This window comes from Cyanistes caeruleus, chromosome 2, assembly GCF_971803275.1.
Source record: "Cyanistes caeruleus chromosome 2, bCyaCae1.hap1.1, whole genome shotgun sequence".
Lineage (NCBI taxonomy): Eukaryota > Metazoa > Chordata > Aves > Passeriformes > Paridae > Cyanistes > Cyanistes caeruleus.
In genome coordinates, this window is record NC_141702.1 from 10,987,373 (window position 1) to 11,002,205 (window position 14,833).

At 38.5% G+C, this 14,833-nt stretch overlaps 1 long non-coding RNA gene across 1 annotated transcript; it reads left to right on the forward strand.

The window, feature by feature from the left end:
- Window positions 1-2,074: 2,074 nt before the first annotated feature.
- Window positions 2,075-7,496, forward strand: LOC147654604 (uncharacterized). Its single transcript, XR_015282718.1, has 2 exons — window positions 2,075-3,527; window positions 6,173-7,496. It is a non-coding gene; the product is annotated as an uncharacterized LOC147654604 (long non-coding RNA).
- The last annotated feature ends 7,337 nt before the right edge of the window (window positions 7,497-14,833 follow it).

A 14,833-nucleotide genomic window follows, 5' to 3' on the forward strand; every position in this document is an offset into this window, starting at 1 on the left:
ATAATCAAAAAACTGCTCATGTTGGGCAGTGGTAAAATGAAAATTTTGAATATGTCCGGAAGAGTCTTGTGTCATCAGCACCAGATGCTTAGACATACATGGGCTATAGAGAGAATCATAAATGAGTGTAGAACTCACAGTTGCACAGAAGACAATGGAACCAGATCAACTCATACCACCTGGGAATCTGGGCTCTGAAGACTGAAGTCATAACAATGGAACTAAAAATAAGTTCCCACAAACTGGCCCACTCATCAGCACTGTATCTTGCCTTAGTGAAGCTGGAGATCTGCTACTAATACAGGCTTCTCTGCCCTAAATCATTTATTTTGGCAGCTCATAAAATATGGAAACTCTAACACTCAATATTCCCCACTCTCTCATGATTACTGTTCAGGGACAGACTCTTTATATCAAACAGAAACTTAAAGATTGTGGCATGTTATCAAAACCATAATGAAATCTTGTGCAAGCATAGTAATCAGAGAGGGCTATTTGTCAAGACATACTGTAGAGAAAAACAAAATCCCACAGTAGAAACAGGAGTGCTTGCTCTGCCGAGAGATACTGTGAAAATGAAATGCTCTTTTTTTTCCTCCTCCTTAATCAAAACTCAGTATGAAAACAAAAACCTTACCAAATAACTTTTGCTGATAAAAAAAATGTTGGCTGGAAAGGAGTAGTGCATAATTTATACAGAAATAACATTAAAAGGGGGATTGTTCTCATAGATATTTCTGAGTGTGTGATCAAAAATTTTGGCCCTGGGGAGAGTTCATGTTACTGCCACTACTGGGTTGAAGCTGGATTTTACTCTCTCTGTGAGACAGTCAAAACCTGGTAAGTTGCTCAGGGAATGAAGGTGTGGGCAGATCTGATATTACTTAGGAAGTCCCTGGTGAGGGCATGCCTGTGTTTTGACCTCACCTGCAGCAGGAGGTTACCTATTCTATCCACAAAATATCTGTAGAGGTTTAAACTTTACTCATTGCTTAATGAAGAGAAGCTCTGGAGGGGGAGTTACGTGCTCTGGGATCTCCTTCTGGCTGTGCTATTGATTTGCGAGCCAGAAGCCTACTCAGTAAATCAGGGATAACATTATTAAGTTACTTAAATGGACTGTTGGGATGTTAATTACCCAGCACGTTTGCAGTCAGTCTGCCCTTCTGAAAATTAAGCCACTTGGCTGTCTAAATGATGCTTAACTCTGAGTGCAAAGATCAAACACTTCAGCTTAAATGTCCCCATTCTCAGCTCCACAAGCTTTCATAGTACCATCATATTTTCAAATACCATCCCATTTTTAGAGGAGGAGGACATGGTTAGGTCAGGATTATGTTTCAACCAGAGATCTGTAAAGATCTTAAAAGAAACAGTGCTATCTAGTGTTATTGTTTGCACAGTTGCACAAGCACTGAATTACTGACTGTGTATGTAAATGCTGATGAGTACAGGGCAGAAAGGCTGTGTGGCTACATGGGTATAACAGAATACTTTATTTTTGATCATAAGTACAATCTATTACTGTGGCAGAGCAATGCAAGGTTAGTACCTGTCAACAAGACAGCTGGAGGCCTCTTTTCCACTGATAAATGTTGAGTGCAGCTGTACTTGGCACATGCTTAGGCTGTAAACAGGAGCCGTGGCTTTAACATCATTCTGATTTTTCCACTCCTGATAATTGCTGCTTCCAGTTCCTCAGGAGTGGTGCCCAGGTGGAATCCTGAAATCTATTCAAATCCAGAGAACAAATTCACTCTGAGAGCTGCATGGCTTTGTAGACATCGGAATTCATTAATTCATCTGTATCAGGTGAAAGAATTCTAAATCCTTAATTTTAGTTACACTTAGACTCTCAGAAGTTGCTTCATTTGTGGACAACCACAGACAGAGCTGGGCTTTCCATGTTCATGGTAACATCCAATTTTTTGGGGCAGCCCACACTCCACTGAGGAAGTGGATATGATTATTCCCAAGGATGGTCTCATGGTCAGGGCACTTGCCAGAGCTGCAGTTCTACTATCCATAAGCTAAATAATTTGTGACTGCAGGACTCCTTTTTCTTGGATTTCAGGGTGATATGGAAAAGGTGACTGTAGAAACTAGACCCACCCAGCTCCAAGAGGTGTGCATTGTAGGAAGAAAGCAATCATGCCTTGAATGAAGTACTTAGTATTTTCTATTTGGATCTGCCCCACTATACTCTTTTAGTTGTGCCAGATTGAACTATGTGACCAAGAGTAATCTGAAATATTAACATGAAAAGAGAAAATTTAAGACTCAAATCAAAGTAATGTAGGACAGCAGGTATCAGACAGAATCCACATTTTTAATTCAGAGCACTGTGGACAGCAAATCCATCAACAGGAAAGGTCTTCACCTTCATTTTTCTATATAAAAATGTAAATATTAATAGTTAGCAAAAAGGATCATAAGAAAAGGATAAGTAGATAAAAACCTCTTGACTTCCCTACAGAACCTTCAAAGTGAGACAGCTAGAAACATCCTCCTGACCCATTGTCCTAAATCCATATCTGTTCTCTTTTCCTTGATAAATCTTTTATTTGTTTTACTTTCCACACTAAACTCTATGACCAGTTGTGCTCTTTCTTCATATCAGCTTCTGATTTTACCTTGTACCTGCCAGTTGTACAAACCTTCACAGCTTTCAACATTTCATGTTTTGTCTCTATCTGTCACTCTGGATGCCTTACCAAAGAGCAACACTGCTTTCAGCCAAAATTCTAAAGACAATTTATCTACAATGACAAACTAGAGGTGAAGCTGAAAGGTAAATGGATCTTTACTGTGGTTTGGGCTTTGGTTTCCTTAAAGAATGTGATTAACGAATGTTGTTTATCAAAACTCTAGGACTTGTTACAATGGTTTCTCCATGTATCCCAGGGATGCACCTAGGAGGGCTTTGAGGTAACTCAAATTGAACTCAATGTGAACTCATTCTACCTGACACCTGTACCAACCCCAAGTGATGCAGATGCAGATTCAGTGTGCAGCTGTAACTGGTGCTTATTTGGAGCTGAATGGAGCTGTTCAGCTGGCTTGAATCACCCACAGAAGCACCCGTGAGACTTGTTTGTCCTGCTCTAGGTATCCACAGCATTAGTGTCAGCATCTGAGTCAACCTTCTACACTGCTTTTAGAATCACTGGGGAGATAGAATCACCCTTTGGAGATCCTGTCTTTCCTTGCTGAATGCAAAGGAAGCCTGTGCAATTCTAAGTCCAGTTTTCCAGGCTCAGATAACAGTTCCTGGATGTGGATATGAATGTATCTGGTGTCAAATGGTTACACAGCTGGATCTTCATTTATAAACCTTCTCCTCAGAGCAGTCATCTGCTGATGGCATCTAGAAAACTTACAAGCATTTCCTTCACCATGGTTCATAGTGCATCTTGAATGTCCAGCAAAGAACAGACATGGCTCTGGCAGAAGCTGTAATTGTGCAGCTTCCATCACGCTTGCTGGTTATGGTAAACTTTGTAGAAGTGCACTCCTCCTGCTGTGAGGTGAGTGGACATTATATCATCACTTTATTAACAATATGTGATACATAAAAGTTACTTAATACTTTGATATTAAAGCTGCAATTAAATTTCCATACTATTAAGTAACTCACAGAAACCATTTTAAAATATGTACATATTTATCTCTGCAAATAATTAAATTATATCGTCCAGCAATGCCCAATTTAATATTATATATGAATCTGGAAATATTATTTCCTTTAAAATTTTTCTTCATAGTGTTTTATTGATCTCTTTCTTGTCATTGCACCACTATGAAACATCTGTGGTTTTCCTTCAGCTCACTATCAGTTCCCATTTGAAAAGTCTGTAAATTCTGCGCTCCTCTAAAATCTATAGATAATTGATTCCAGGAGTGTGTGTCCACAGCAAACTGTGTAACTGCAGTTCCACTTCATTTAACAATATACAGTTCTTTGTTAGGTAGAGATCAAAGAATATAATTTTATTAAGTTTTATTTGCCAGATTGGAAAAGAATGGGCTTGTTTTATTCAGGAAAAAAAAAAAAAAAGAAAGAGCAGGCCAAATGTTTTTCCAATAGAATATAGAGTGCAAAAGGAGGTAAAACAAAACTAAAGGCAATTTATATATATCTTGAAGTAATTTTCAATCAACAACAGCTTTATATATATTGCATTCAAAATATTTTTATCATTTCCATAGAATAGTGTCATTATGAAACAATAGTAAGGGAGAAAAAGTCTTGGGAAATGCAGCAGTAAACAAGTATTTGCTGCAATGTGTAGCTCAGGAAAAAAGAGTTAGATGGAAAATAAAAAGTGAGGTTACATTTAATCCTGTGTTTCACATCCATGCCTCTGACTTCATGCATATGAATAAAGTTGAGTCAAAGTGGCATTGTGTCTATCAGAGCTGTCAATTAACATGTGAAGGTGTCTGCAGGGTCAGGTCTTGCCTGTGTAGAGGGTGCCTAAAGTCTGGGAGCAGGGAAATAAATACCTGATGTCTCAAGCACAATGCAGGACATCACTTCTGCAAACACCCCTTGTACACCTATGTGAAGGTGATAACTCGGTGGCACTGGGTTCAAAATGCTCTGAACCATCCTAAAGTGCTTCTCTGGCTGAAAAGTCCCCTTTTTTAATTTTGATATTTTTTTTTTTTTTTAATTAAGAGAAAATATTTCGACAATTGTTTAAAGATCCTTACTGAAAATGTTTGAAAAACACTTGAGATGAATAGATGAATAGATTAAATAGAAAAATCAAAACAGGATGTCCTGGAATGTAGCTGCCAATAGCAGCTTTCTTCTGGAATGGAGAAGTTCTCATCTTTTCTTTGGTACTTTATTGCTTCTGTTTTAAGTTTTGGGAGGCCAGGGTATTTGTTTCTGCTTGAAAGCTTGGTAAAGATAAAAAGCAGAGTCCAGCCTTCCTTCACTGTAAATTAAGTAGTTTTGGAATGTGCAATCATCTAAAAATTTGACACTGAGGTGTACAATGGAACAGCTTAAATAATTTTGGATATTGACTCCACTAAAGTTTACTTAGCTAGTTTATTATTCTGTGTGACAAAATAGCATAGTCCCTGATACTCATTTATTTTATAGTCAATTTTTTAGGTCTGATTTCTTTAATATGTGGTTCATGTTCAGAGTGTGTAGAGTTAAAAAATTGGACTAATTATTGTACAGTGGGGCATTATAATTAGAGCAGATTACAGCTGCTTGCCCAAGAGTTTTAAAACAAACAAACAAAAAATAAATAAATAAATCCCAACAAAATGCAAGTGGTTGGACAACAAGTTGGTTTTTGCAATTTTGTGTTGAAAATTCTAAGCAATATGATGAAAGTACACACTTTGAAATGAAAATTTTGTCATTTTGCATTTCTTTGTATTGAAATGACTTCTTGAGCCCTTTTTCAAACTGTCCAAAATTTCAGATCTGAATAATTACTCATTTTTATCTAACAAAGTGTTCAAAAGTAAATATGAATCATTATTTAATTTTTCTTTTAATCAAAGAAATATTCCATTTTCAGATTAAAAATATCCAAGAAGAGGAATTTCCTTACATTCTTTTCATAGACCTCTAACCTCTTTAAAAAACTCAAAGTGAACATCAAACCAAGGCCAATAAATTGTTTTACAAAATGTGCTGTGAAAACGAAAAATGATGTTAACTTTGTCATAATGTGGTCTGTCACTGTGCCAGGATGAAAACTGTTTCATTTAATGCCCAACAAAAGTAGGGTTGTTTTGTTTTTTTTATTCCCCAGCATCATCCAGAAAAGACAGTTTTTATTGTCTTTTGTTTCATTTTTATTTCAGACTTATTTTTGTTAAGCAGAATGTTAAGATACCTGGTTTTGGAGCATGTTTAACATCTCTATCTATTGTTAGTATTTTCCACATACCTTGCTTTTATTGTTCTTAATAAAATTGACAGAACAAAAGGATTATTTTGCCAAAACTGGAGATAACCACACTTCATGAAATTCACTAATTCTGAATATTGTTAATTAATGTAAGTAATCATATTTTACATGTTCTATTGCAATATTATTTCTGTGTCTCTCAGGCTAATTTTCACAGTATTATTTGGGTTTTTTTGAGCACAACAAACTGGGAAATAAAAGTCTGTATTAATTCCTCCTCATTTTAGAAATATAACATGGAGTACTTCTGGTAAGTATGCTTTAGGATCACAGTTTCCCTGAGTTCTGTCTACAGTAACAGAAGATAGACAGGAGCCACCAGAGGGAGGTTGAGCCCATAGAAGGCCTATACCAAAGCAGCATATAAAACAGAAGTGTTTCTGCAAGGGAATATAGAAGAAGAAAAGAACAAGGAAGAGAAATGAAAGAAAAAAAACAAAAAAAAAAGGGAAAAAAAAACCCCACACACCAAAAGTTGACATTATTTTGTGACGCGAATATTTGGTTCATGTACAGTTTGATCATTGTATTGTCATCCCCTCATCTCTAAGAGATTTTAGCAACCTAGCAAGAGAGAGACAAGAAAGATAAAAGTGGGCACTGAAGTGGAAATACTTCCATGAAAGAAACATGAAATTTGGCTTGGAGTCTTCAGCCTGAGGAAGATCTTTCAGAAATGTGTACAATAATGTCCCTCAAAGAAAGTGGAGGAGATTGTCCCTGTGTCTCATTTTATTTCAGGAGGGGATTTTACCAAATGAGATAAAGCCATGGCAGACTTGAAAAAAAAAATGTAAGGGTATGTAACAGTAAGAAATAAAATTCAGAAGTCATTGCATTGTGCTGCAGTAGTAGGTTTGAGGAGATCTGGCACACTCATGGCATAGAGATAATTCAAAGCCTGCTCTCAGATATGGGGCTCTGGACAGTGTGGATGTTTGGCCTGACTCACTTTTATCCTCCTTGACTTGTTTTTCTGAATAGGTTTTTGTGGCTCACCAATGAAGGGAAGCTTTAACTCTAGCTCACTAATGTGCAGTTATTAGCTCACTAATGTTTCTAAAGGTGATGGGAAGGTCTTAAAGTGCTCCCTTGCCTCACTTAGAAAATCTGTGGTGCAGCAGGGCAACTCACTCCAAGTCTATAGCTAGCAACCAAAGACATCCATCACATCTAAACAGCATTTTATTTTTTAACTTACACAGCTTTTTCATGAAGTTCAAATTCACAGTTCAATTATTCACAGCCTGGAAAGAGGGCATCTGCAGTCACTTGGAGGATTTGGTCTCCTGCATGGCCATATGAGACACTTCAGTCAACTTGTGGGCACAAACATAATTTCTGAGTTTCATGTGTATATATCTATGTTATCATATTCTCTCACTGTGAAAGCAGTAACTACTGTATGTGGTAAAATGATATATTGTTGTCCGCAAAATGTCTTTGGCAACAGGATGTTCACTAGCCTTGGAATTTTGCCTTGTATAAATATTTTTAATCTACTCCATGTAGGCATATTTTGGCTGCAAAATAAAGGGTTTTGGAGATTAATATATCCAAGCTCAGTTCTGCTTATACATCAAGGTTTTATTGAATTCTGCATCTAGAAACTTTGCAAAGCAGCTGGATTTTTGTTTTTTTCTTTTTTTTTTATTTTTCCCGCTTTACTCAAAGGGGGATTATGACTATATCCTATTTTTATACTCTACAAATGTAGTAATTTAATCTACATATATATTTTCATTCTTCAGATATAAACTATATAAAGCATGTTCAAATTTATGGTCATTGCTTTTCCTGTAAAGAATATTATTGGCCTCTTTTCAAATGTCCACATTTTCCCAAGGACTGTCCAAAAAGCTATTTATCAATGAATAAATATAACAATTACTTGATAGTATCAAGTACCTTTCAGCTGAGTACCTCAATGCTCTTTCCAACTATTTTTTCATCCTCACCACACCCTAGGGAGATATCTTTCACCAGTCTGTTTTATTGGCACAGCGACTGGGTCTCAGGGAAGCTGCATGCCTGGTTTCAAGTCTGAGAGCCCATCATTCACAGGCAAAAACACAGCCCAGAGCTTCTGCCTCATGACTGCTCAGTGGGCTCTCTTGCTGGTAGAACTTCTGCCAGAAGAAATGTAAAGGAAGGCTAAGATAGTTGTTCTGCCCAGCTGCACTTTGCCATTTCTTTGTCAAGAGAAATTTATGCATATACATAAATACATATACATATACACCTATATCTCATGCAACCATTTAACCAAGTTTTGTAGGTTATCTTTCTGCTGCACTGCAAGCAATGCTGGCTTTCTGAGATTGTCAGCCTTATGCTGGAGAAGATGGCAGGTAAAGAGTGGGTCCCCCCACACCTCAGCCCTTGCTGCCTGAGCACAGGCAGTCCAAAAGAGGGGTTCACTACAAGAAAACAAAACTGCTGCTGGTGGAGGGGTGAAACAATATAACAGAGAGAGGGGAGCTTCCCCAGTTCAAATATCAACAGCTCTACTGAGAATACAGGAATAGCTTTGAGATGAACAATGGCCATTCACATCTTTGTCCAATTTCTGCCTCAATCTGGATGTGATAAGATGTCTGCAAATGCCAGTTCTAAATACAATTTAACAGCTGCCCAAAGTGCCACTAGTTTAAGTCAAACCTCATTTGAGAAAAAAATGTGTTTCCCACTTCTTACAGAGCTGGAAGTTGTTGCTCACACTGGTGGTATATGCTTTTCTTCATGTAGCACTGTATACATTTCAAGTGCAATACAAGTAATATCAATTGAAAGAGACTGTTAGATCTTTTATTTATACCTGCTACCACATGAGTGTTTTCAGAACTTTGCTAGGACAATTAGTCTAGTTCTCCTGTAAGCTCATATCTCATTACAGAGGACTGGCCTGTCCTCAGTAGCACAGACACACATATGACATCTTTAATTGGAAATGAAAGTCTGACACTGACACCAGCCTCTGCCCTTTCCAGCCCAGCTCCATGGCTTTTGTGATGTGTGAGTGTGAGAATGCAGGGCTGGGAGATGGACTCTCTTCCCTCCCACTCTCCTGTCCCAGAATTCAGCAGAGCAGTGAAAGTACATTTTTCATGCTTTCAGCAAACTTTTGGCAGAGCTCATATCCAAAGGAACAAAAAACAGGTGGAGGAGTTGCAGCAGTGACTAGAAGCAGGTTTCAAGAAATTCAGAGTAATGCAGAATGAGAAACAGGGCAGAGCTGTTGCTTAGCAGATGACAGTGCCAGTTGGAAATATAGTGGTAACCAAGAGATGCTGTCTTTAAAGAGGTGAGGCAGTATCTGTCCTCAGCTTGACATTGCCATCACTGTTGACTTAAAATCTGTCATTGTCCATGGACTTATGACCTAATATATCCACTAGCCTGGAAGAAGGAACAAGAGTAACCCATGTCACATTGGAGTGACAGACTGGTTTTGTTTCTGTGATAGAGAAAATAAACTCAATTCTTCAGCTTTTCATGACAAGTAAACCCAGACTTCATCATGTTATTTTATCTAAGACCTTATAATTAAGTTATCTGCCACAGGTTGTATGACTTTCTGCTTAACTTCTTGGGGAGTGAGACCTGCAAAAGCATCAGGCTGAGAATTAAGAAGCACAAGATTCACTATAGCCCCAGAGTTACTTTCTGCTGGACTAATGGGATACAGAATCATGGAGGAGAGTTGGATTTTGGATCCTATGGCACTTTTGCAGCTATACCAATTCTCACATTAAAATGAGCTGTTTGTTTATGGGCCAGAGAAATATTATCTTCCCTTAAGGAATGACATTGAAATTTTTCCTATTCCCCAGGGGCTCCTCCTGCTCTTCCTGCATGGTTTCCCACAAGAGGGGAGTGATCTGGACCATGAAATGGATGCTATTTTATGAATAGTTAGCTTCATGTGTTTACAATGTGTTAATGATAGTAAAGCATAGGAAGTCTTTAAATTAATGCTTTTGCAGACTGAGCCACTGTGTACACAGAGACATTTTTCTTCCTGCCACTGCCCTTTCAGAACACAGTTTTCCCTCTAAATCACTTTTACCATAACTTCACCATCAATAAGACCAAACTACAGGCCTCTCCCACAGACATGGACAATTTCCAAATAGAGACCAGTCTTCAGAAAAAGTAGTTTCCAAGACTTGCCACAGAATAGCTTCTCTTTCCAAAAGGGAGGTTATAATATCATGTAACCTCATGTGACCATTGCTGGTTTTTTTACGATGGCCACTCTTATACACTGGAGACATTGAAAGTGCTGGTGGTAGCTCTCCTCCTGGATCTCTGCCCTTGTTCCTCCACACCTCTATTTTACCACCAGAGATGATGGAAATAATGCCTTCGCACTCCCATTGTGATATTTTGAACTGAAAATACTTGGTCTTGCCTCACAGGAGTTTTTGGATACATTCTTCTTAGCTTGACTTTGCTTACTACACCCTCCAGGATGTTATAACATTTCGTCTTCCACATTTTTATTTATTATGTGACAGCATTGGCTTTGCTCCTTTGGCTGCACAGGATACACATTTTGTGTCCCAGGAGTCACCAGGGACCGTGTGAATGTCCCAGTAACAGAGAATGCAAACAGTACAAGATTTAAGTACAAAAATGAGGATTAAACTCTTAAGACCTTGGTTTATACTTACAGTCCTCCAGCTAACATATCAGTGCTCCTGGCTGGAGTCATGTAGTAAAAAATTCTAGTACTTGTTCAACAGGAAAGATTCAAAATAATATTGTCTTTTTGGTTATACATGTGTAATTGAACAGTACATATTTCTGTGGTCTAAGTAGTCATGTTTCACATAATCTGTAATAATTAGCAAAGCCTTGTTGACCTATAGCGCTCTTAGCTGCAAAGCAGAGTGTGTGAATTGCTCCTTGAGGAAAATTCACCCTTAATGTAATTCCATTAACTTCATGCCCTTGAGATTTATACTGATATCTACCACTAACATCAAAGGTCTTGGATAATTAAAGTGTAGAATAAAAATTACCCTTTTCCATCCCTTAAAATTCCACCCAGGCCAGAAGGGAAATCCCCTGTGGTTTTTATTGTCCCTTCCCATAAGGATAAACAACCTTCTCTGAGAGCTCTTGTCTTTACCCACTGTGACGGTTAAATGGACACTGCTGGGTTGAAAGTAATGCTCCCAATTCTGATTCTTATTTGCACTAGTATAAATCATTAGCTCCACTGCAGAAAAATGAATTACAATGGGAAAAAAAAATCAGTATAGGTGGGAATAAAAACAGACTCTCATATTTATAGCAAAGGAAAGAGCACTATCTATATGTTATCTATAACCTGTCAGTCTCACAGAAATCTGTTTGTTCTTAAAATTTACTTATCAGTCTTTACAGTGTTTAACTCAATATTTCCATAAACTTATAGAGTTTACATATTCCAGTTATATTTTGTTCCCACCACATAGCTAAAAATTACTTTTCACTAGTTCTCTAGTGTAATAAATAACATTCTTTAAAACAGTAACATCAGGGAAGTTTTCTAATATGACATTAAGGATTCTACTACTTTAAACAGTGGAAGACCACTACATGTTCCTGACCCAAACAACATGTTGCTGTCGAAACCTAAGGACCTTATATGAAAGTTTGGGTAATCCATATGTATCATTTCAGTAGCATTTCTGTGCCATCAACTATATGAGATTAAGTTGAAATTTTGTTTTGTTGGTAAGATACCTTTACTTAAAATAATTGCAAACTTCACTGCCTTTTGCAAAATTCAAAATACAAAAACACCTCATGGAGTAGAAAATCCATGTAAAAGAATTGTTTTGTCATAATGAAGATACTGAAATTTGAGGTTTGAAATTTGCATGATCAAATAATTCTTGGAAGACCACCCTCTAAGCCTCAGCCAAGGTTTCCACACTGCCCAGCCCCACCAGCACCAGGGAGGGTCAGGACCTGTGGAGGCTGGGGCAGCCCTATCAACATGAGCCTTTGAAGAATAAACAATTTCTGGTCCAACAACAACCTGTGCGGGTTGGCAGGAACATGGTAGGCTTCCAGCAGGACCCTGTTTGTATTTCATCAAAACTTCATCAGACCTGACACATTCCTATGAAATACTTCTGTTTCCCCATACTGGCATTTTCCAACAAAAGAAGTGTTTGATCGCTGGCTCCCAACCAACTCTATTCTGCAGCGATCTGAACAAGCTGGCCCATAAACAGTAACAGGTTATTTCCAGCAGTTTACACCTGACTGACACATACTCAGCTCTCTTTCACTATCCAAACTATTCCTCCAGGCACTTTTGTTTACAGACATATCCTTTGGGAAAGAGCATAATTTAGTCTCACTAAGAAAATATATCAGTGGTCACTGATCAATGTAATATACTTTAGAGACTAAACCAGATTAAAGTGAGCCTATTAATACCACAAAATACCAATCAATATTTGAACTGTTTATCTATATATACGCTAAAAGTGCATTAGCAAAATAGCAACATATATACAAAGCTGCCCATTGTACCCACGCTGGTCCATTTTTCTTCAGTCTACAGCTGTGTACATAGCCCCACTGGTTGTAAAATGCCAAAACACTGCTCCTGACAGATCACACCTGCTTCAAATAACACATCTCACCCCACACTAATCTACAGCTATAGGCTGGTTTTAATGATTTTAAAATGCTGGTATTAACTCTTAATGCTCAACTAGTTTTTATGGAAGCAGCAGCGTACATTTTATCCAGTTTTAATACAATCCCAATAAAACAGCTGGGAAATTGCAGTGCCAGAGAAAAGACATTCAAATCCACCATTTCCCCTATTGTAATAATAATCAGCTTGAAAAAGTCAGATAGTAAAGCAGATTGTAGCACTTTGGGGCTTTTTATACATATATTTAATTATATTGTTAAGTTCCCCATTTGAAAGCAATTAAAAAAATACTTTCAGTTCAAGATTATAAAACTACCCACTTCTGATTTCAGCCTGACATTTTTATTGGTAATCTGAGTTATAACATGCTCAGGTTCATTCCTCCTTGATTGGCTGCTGAGCTTTCTGCCAGGATTTTACAGCTTTATGGGAAAGTACAGTATTTAAAACCCCTTTAAATTCATGGGCTACTCCTGCTTCTGAAAAAGTTTCTCTTGACTTCTCAGAAATGCATAACAAGAGTCCATGTTTATTTAAATACATCTGCTTCATCCTTTTTGCTTTAATATAAAAAAGGTGGGCTGATGTTTTCCACGTTTTCCGTTGAGTGTCCCTGGAGGTGTTTAAGGAAAGACTGGATGCAGCAATCAGTGGCATGTTGACATGGTGGTGTTCAGTCAAAGGCTGGAATCCGTACATTCAGAGGTCTTTTCCCCCTAATTGAGTCTATGATTCTGTAATTCTACCCTCTTGTCAAACTATGAGATGATTTCTTTGGCTCTGGCTCCCCCTCTATCTCGCCACAGCCAGTGGAGTTGTGGGGTGAGATGGGGTGAAAAATGGGCATCCCAGAGGAAGGGCTGACACCACGGTAGTGTACACCAGTGCCTAAGCACTTTGAGGTCATAGCTACAGCTTGATATGGGCAGAGTGGGCAGGAGGTCTCAGTGCCTGGGCCTGTTGTTGGTTTCCCAGATGAGAACAAAAGTGGCATAAAGACCACTAGAATAAACCCAGACACCAGAAATGTTCCTTTTGCAGTTTTACAGGGAGACTCAGATCATATAGTGCTAGCAAGTGCAAAGAGCTGCTCTTTGTAACAGGACAGGCACAAAAAAGCACATTCAAATGGTCTAAATTTTGTTATATGGTTCTGCAGCATTTCAGATCTTCTAAAATTCTCTTTCAAGTTAATTCCAAGTTATAATTGGAGTTTTTTGGTTTTTATTCAGCTTTTCTTTATTCTTTTCTTTATTCTTTTGTGCACAAACCACTTGTCCACCTAGGAGGCAGGGGTTAGTGGGAGGGGAGGGAAAAGAGGATGCAGAGCTGCTGGCCCACACCACTGGGACTGCAGGCCATGCCCAGGGGCTCTGATGGTGATGGAGCAACTCAGTGAGGAGTCACCAGCATGGAACCAAGGACATCAGTGTGCCATCTCCTGAGAGAGTGGCGCTCCCTCAGCATCTGCAGCAGAAATTGGTAAAGCTTTGGCCAAGGCAGCACAGCCATTCCTACTCTGTACCAGAGGATGCTCAGATAATGTTATAGTCATGATATTCTGGGTGCAGTCTGTACTGAGGCCATCCCTGTGTCAGGCACTTGGCACTGCTTCTGGCAAACACTGGTGAACACCTGAGTGGCTACTGATGACAGATGATACTGCAGTGTGCTATAGACCAAGTGAGTTTTGTAGCAGCTAAACCTCTGTCAACAAACGAGAATCATCACACCAGACTTTCAAAACATGCTTTTGATGCCTGTTAGCCAGAGACTGCTACCTTGTACTTATTCACACCAGCAGGCTGAACCTCAGCAATGATTTTTATGCCACATAAATGCAAGTTTGTTTTTCCAGACCTTTTTAAGAAGGCAAAAAATTCACAGCTAAGTCTCCCTCAAACTTAACACTATACTTACTGAAGAAACATGGGGTGTATGAAAACATAACAGTAAGAAGCTGTTTATACCCTATAATATTATAACTCAGCTTTTGTCATAAATCTCTCTTCTTGATTGCACATGCCTCCAGCATGAACTCATGCTCCTTTTGATTTTCCTCTTTATTACCCTTAGCCAACTGAGTGATGTGTGAGTTCCTGTCATGGTGCTGACTCTATTACAAAGTGCAAAGGTAATTTACATCACGGGGCTGGCAGGGCAGCCAATAGCACCATGCCTGGGAGGTGTGCAGCTCCAACAAGCCTCTCTCTTTTATGGA